The 6,461-nt window shown below is 42.5% G+C and overlaps 1 non-coding gene across 1 annotated transcript; it reads left to right on the top strand.

Moving 5' to 3' along the window:
- Nucleotides 1-494: 494 nt before the first annotated feature.
- On the top strand, nt 495-630 carry LOC115941984 (small nucleolar RNA SNORA70). The gene has a single exon (XR_004076635.1). It is a non-coding gene; the product is annotated as a small nucleolar RNA SNORA70 (small nucleolar RNA).
- The last annotated feature ends 5,831 nt before the right edge of the window (nt 631-6,461 follow it).

Raw genomic sequence — 6,461 nt, 5'->3', positions numbered from 1 at the left:
AAGAATAAATACCTGCAAAGGCCTTGAATGAAGGGTGTACGTGGTATCTGCTAGGTTAGCAAGAGGTCTGTGTGGCATGAGGGAGTGGCCAAAGGGAGAGATGAGCAGGTAAGACCAGAGAAGCTAGGGGGTACAACTCAAGTGGCTTGTGGATCATTAGGCCTTTGCTTTCTCCTGAGTGAGACAGGAACCAGAGGATCTTAAGCAGAAATTGATGTAATCTGACTTCTGTTTAATAGGCTCATTCTGGTTGCTGTGTCAAAAGCAGACCAAAGGCAGGAAGACATAAAAACAAAAGAGACTGGTGAGGAGGCTGGTGGCAAGATCAGGGAAGAGGTGATGGTGACCAAGCACGTGGTGGTATTGATAGAAAGGATGAGAAATGATTCAATTCTGCATATATTGGGAAGATACGGAATTTACTAACGGATTGGATGTGGGGGTGTGAGAGAAAGAAAGAAACTGAGCATAGTCTGTTCAAAGGTAAACAGAGTTTGCAGCCAATGAAGCCAACTGTGCTCTTTCCCCATATGGGGGCCTGGTGTGCCATGGCTGCAAACAGTAGCTTCCTTGGTAGTGTATGAAGCCTGTTGCTTATAGGGCTTGCCCTAGGGGACCTTGGAGACAGAGCTTTCCAGTGTACATTCATGTCTGACCTCATGCTATCCCCAGTCTAGGCTCTGGACAGATATGTAAGGTGCCTTTGGAAAGCCACAGGGCACAGTGGCCAGAGTCCACATTGGCCAAGTCCTCATGTCCATCTGTGCCAAGCTGCAGAAAAGGGAACATGTAACTGAGGTCCTATATAGGGCCAAGTTTAAATTCCCTGGCTGCCAGAAGGTCCACATCTCCAAGAAGTGGGGCTTTGCTAAGTTTAATGGGGACAAATTTGAAAACATGGTGGCTGAAAAGTGACTCATCCCAGAGGACTATGGGTTCAAATACACCCCTAATCGTGGCCCCCTGGACAAATGGCAGGCCCCATACTCATGAGAACCTCGGTGCTGTCCCCTCCTTATTCATGCCCACTGATGAAGCCTACTTCCTGTCAACAGTAACAAAGATAAACTGAGGTGTATTAAAATTTTAGGAATTTATTTGAGCAAACATTGATTTGAATGAATCAGGCAGTGCCAAACCAGAAGCAGTTAGGAGCACTCTACTGGCAGGAACTAGGGACAAGTTTTTCATAGAGAAACAAAGCAAGGAAGTTATTTCATTGGCTGTCACTTAAGGGATGCAATATTTGGGAAAGCCTAGTTGGCTGTTTGTGATTGGTTGTTCTTCTTGACCGTGAGGCATTTGCAGGATTGACTCTGGCTTAGGTGTCAGTTTGCTTATGTAGGCTACCAAGGCGTGGGAACCACCCTCAGTCTAGTGACCCTCTTGTTTGGTGACTCTAAGAGTTCTGCATTTCTTTTGTTTGTTTTTCCCTAAGCAACTGAAGAAGAGCATTGATTATGCTCTGTCATCCTAGGTGGGCACAAGGCCCTTTTTTCTCTCTTTTTTCCTGATCCTCATTCTCATTTCTTCCATATCCCTCCCAGGCATCCACCAGTATGCTTGAGACTTATATATTATTTAGAGCATTTTAAATTTACACTGGTTCTGTGCGATCGATTTTATTTTGTTTCTCACACTTTTTCCACTTGACACTATGTCTTAAGAGCTAACCACATAGCTGAATGTATTCCTGCTGCATTAATTCTGGCTGCTGCTTAGTTTCCCACTGAATGCATGCATTACGCCTGATGGAATTATACCATTGACCACCAGCCCCCAGGTTGCTTCCAACTCCCTGCCACTGCAAACAATTGTGGGATGCACACCCTCAAACAGATTCTAGTAAAGACCTGTGTGCAAGAATCTCTGGAGTATATTCCCAGGAGTGTGATTGCTGGGACATATTTAGCTGCCTAACGACTGGTTGCCTTGGTTTACCATTGCAGACCAATAGCCTTTGAGGGAACCCTTCCTTCATATTCTTACCAATTCTTTTTTTTTTTTTTAAGATTTATTTATTTATTTTAAAGATTTTTTTTTTAAATTTTATTTATTTGACATAGAGACAGAGAGAGAGGGAACACAAGCAGGGGGAGTAGGAGAGGGAGAAGCAGGCTTCCAGCTGAGCAGGGAGCCCGATGCGGGGCTTGATCCCAGGACGCTGGGATCATGACCTGAGCTGAAGGCAGACGCTTAACCGCCTGAGCCACCCAGGTGCCCCCTTATTTATTTATTTTAGAGAAAGAGAGAGAACAAGCGAGCACAGGGAGGGGCAGAGGGAGAGAAAGAGAGAGAAACTTTAGCAGACTCTGCACTGAACACAGAGCCTGACAGAGGGGCTTGATCTCACCACCCTGAGATCATGACCTGAGCCAAAACCAAGAGTCAGATGCTTAACTGACTGCACCACCCAGGGGCCCCCATATCCTTACTAATTCTTGATATTAAACTTTAAAATTTTTATAATGTGGTATCTCATTGTTATTTTAACTGCATTATTTGATTACTAGAGAGTTCGAGCTTGTTTTCATGGATTTGTTAGGCATTCATATTCCTCCTTCTGTAATTTGCCTATTCTAATTCTTTGTTGTTTTTTTTTTTTAGATTTATTTATTTATTTGAGAGAGAGAGCGAGCACAAGCAGGGGGAAGGGCAGAGGGAGGGATAGAGGGAGAAGCAGACTCCCCACTGAGCAGGGAGCCCAACTCGGGGCTTGATCCCAGGACCCTGAGATCATGACCTGAGCTGAAGGCAGATGCCTAAACGACTGAGCCACCTAGGCGCCCCTATTCTAATTCTTTGTCCAGTTTTCTATTGGATTTCCTGCCTCTTGTTGATACACAGAAGTTCTCTCTATATTCTATTTTTTAAATTCTTTCTTAAAAGATGTTATTTATTTATTTATTTGAGAGATAGAGTATCTGAAACAGACTCTACACTGAGCACAGAACCCAATGTGGGGCTTGATCCCACAACTGTGAGATCATGACCTGAGCTGAAGCCAAGAGTCGGATGCTTAACTGATTGAGCCACCGAGGTGACCCTCTCTCTCTATTCTACGTATGAACTCCTTGAGTTTTGGAGGTGGCAAATATATTCTTCTAGGCTGTCACTTGCCTGTTAACTTTTTCTATGGTGTCCTGCTTTGAAAAGAAACCCAGTTTTTCTATACTGAAATCTACATTTCTTCACTGATGGTTTGTGGTTTTGAGACTTTCCTTACTAACTCCTCCAATTCAAGGTCACAGAGATATTCTTCTACACTTTCCTTATCTTTATTGGTTTCCATTTCAGATTAAAGTATCTAATCTATTACAGTTCACGTTTCTACGTGGTATGAGGTTGGACTCCAATTGGCTTCTTCTCCATGGACTAAGACAGTTCTCCCAGCATCAATTCCTGAATAATCTATCTTTTCTTCATTGTTGGAGATGCACCTCTATGGTATATGAAGTTTCTATGTACATGTGGGTGTGTTTCTGGATCCCTATTTTGTTCCACTGATCTGTCTATTCCTGTGCTGGCATTAAGTGATTTTCATTACTGTGGCTTTATGATATGTGTTAATATCTGGTAAGAGAAGTCCTCCATCTTTGCTTTTCTTTTTCAAAATTGCCTTAGTTGTGTCTTAGTTATTCTTTGTATTTTTTAGACTCAGTTTGTCACATTCGTCTCAAAATCGTGCTGGAATTTTGACTGAAAAATGTATGCTAGGTATGTGTTATTTTTAGAAGAACCTATAGGGGCGCCTGGGTGGCTCAATCAGCTAAGCGTCTGACTCTTGGTTTCAGATCAGGTCATGATCTCAAGAGTTGTGAGATCGAGCCCCGCATGCTTGAAGATTCTCTCCCTCTGTCCCTACCCCCACTCATGCGCTGTACTCTCTCTCTCTAAAGTAAATAATAAGTAAATCCTAAAAGGAAAAAAAAAGAACCTATAGATTTCTACTGGTAAGCTATTCCATATGAACATAGTATTCTATGTTTTCTGGCTCTCTTTAATGCTTTATTAAGGTTTTTAAGATGATTTTTAGGACTCTTGAGTACGGAAATAATGACAGATATATTTAAAGATACATTTACAAGAGTATCGTGAGTATTTAGAAACTATGTGGGCGCCTGGGTGGCTCAGTCGGTTAAGCGACTGCCTTCGGCTCAGGTCGTGATCCTGGAGTCCCTGGATTGAGTCCCGCATCGGGCTCCCTGCTCGGCGGGGAGTCTGCTTCTCCCTCTGACCCTCCCCCCTCTCATGTGCTCTCTCTCATTCTCTCTCTCAAATAAATAAATAAAATCTTTAAAAAAAAAAAAAAAGAAACTATGTGTTCAATAATAAAGGAATGGTTAAAAATTTGCAAATACTTTGAAGTATGCGTTAACAACATTGCCTTAAAAAAAACCCATACTTTTGGGGTGCCTGGGTGGCTCAGTTGGTTAAGCGTCTGACTTAGCTCAGGTCATGATCCTGGGGTTCTGGGATCGAGCCCTACATCAGGCTCCCTGTTCGGCAGGGAGCCTGCTTTTCCCTCTTCCTCTGCCCCTCCCCACTGCTTGTGCTCCCCCCACCTCAAATAAATAAATAAAATCTTAAAAAAAAACCCCAAAACCAAAAAACAATACTTTCAAAGAATCTTTAATGACATGAGAAAATATTCTTGCTATAATATTATATCATTAGTTAATGAGATTACAGAGACTTCAATTCTCTTTATTATGTATTTTTGGGTATGTTCCAAGTTCTCTAAAATGAACATGCTTGATTTTTGTGATAACTGTGTTTTTCTTTTAAAAAGTTGGTGGAGGACAAATAAGTTGGTGGAGGTTTGCATTTGCCATCTGATTATTCAGGAACATTGGGAAGATGGTTTCTGACTCATCTGATGAGCTCATCAGGCAAGAGACGATAATGCATACGAAAATTTCCTAGTTTGACTGCCTGCCTGCCCCATCTGCTGGCACTCCTCACAGTTTGTTAGGCTACCTGACTCCCTCAGCTAAGCATGAATCAATGTAATTTCACACATTGGCTTTTTCATGTAACAAATATTTAATAATCTGCTGCTATGTGCAAAGTGCTCTATTAGAGCTGTTGAAGACAAAGGGTCAAGTTAAAAATCCTCAGTCCCGAAGGGGCTCAGCATGGCATATTCAGACCCCAAGGGCTGCCTGGCTGTCAGGCCCGCCTTTGTGCCAACTCTCAAGTCTTCTCGGCTCCATGCGTTCCAGACTTTTTTCACCTTCCTCATGCTGTTCCCTCATTTGGAATTGCTTTCCTTCCTCGTCCACCTAAAAAATGCGACCTCACACATCTTTGAGGACTTTTCTGACCCTCCCACTTTCTCTGACGTTCTGCCAGCACTTCTGATGTGGCTCACACTTGGCATATTTTTTGCACATTCTTGTCTTTTTAGTCATTTTTCTAAAAAAAAGGCTGACTGAGAGAAATGAAAGGTTCAAGAAGTAGTGGACTGTCCTCTGGGATCAGAAATAATGGTGCTTGAAAGATGGGTGTCCACAGTCAGAGGATGAGTTATTTTAGTTCACTGAATCAATGGAACAATTCCAGATGGTAATTGCATCCAGGTATGATCTCAAGAATGGGTAGCTGAATGAAATGGAATTAGCCATCACTGAGTTATCAAGACACTAGGACACTCCAATGTTAGAGGGGTTATCCACTATGGATGTTGAAGACTTCCAAGATGATGCCCATTTACCAAGTAGTCTAAGAATGTGAGCATGCAAAGTAAGCAGATGTCAGAGATAGAATAACTCTCAAAAGTGGAGTGATACTTCAAGGACAGGGAAGGCCTGGAAGTGCTCTTGGGAATGAGGAAGAGATTAATCTTGCCCACCCCCCTTTAGGTACATCAGCTGCAAAAACGGCTAACCCTCACAACTAGGCTGCAGTGGTCTTAGACCAGAACCAGGCCTTCATTATGACTAAGGGATTTAGATAACGTTCCATGAATAAGGGATGCAAAGAAGCTACAAGGTATGGGAGGGAAAGAAACAGTAGAGTAATATGGGGATGAGGGTTTGGGGGGAATCTATTTTGGTTACTGGCCAATTTATTCAACATTGTGATTGATGCCTAGCATGATTGCACAGCTATAGAGTTGTTCCCTGTAACTCTGTGTTGCGTGGTCCCTGAGTCTCAAGCACAGAGATGAGGTCTGGATGCTGAGTCTGGGACATTTAAAGCTTTAGATGGTCAGTTGTGCACCTTATCTCTTAGAAATGTTAGGCTGATGTGGGCTGAAGCTTGGTAAATGAAGAATTTCATAGGGAAGAATTTCCTCACTCATCCATTTGACAAACCGAATAAATATGTTCCAGGCAATGTGAGATACTTAGGGCACAGAGATGAATAAGAAAGGATCATTATCTTTGTGTCTGTGAAAAGTTTAGTGTAAGAGTGTGATGAGTGGACACAATGGAGTATTGTGGAAGGTTGCATGG

The sequence above is a fragment of the Leptonychotes weddellii genome, chromosome 6 (genome assembly GCF_054177405.1).
Source record: "Leptonychotes weddellii isolate Sample4059 chromosome 6, ASM5417740v2, whole genome shotgun sequence".
Taxonomy (NCBI): Eukaryota; Metazoa; Chordata; class Mammalia; order Carnivora; family Phocidae; genus Leptonychotes; species Leptonychotes weddellii.
This window is presented reverse-complemented; position numbering and strand designations above follow the sequence as displayed.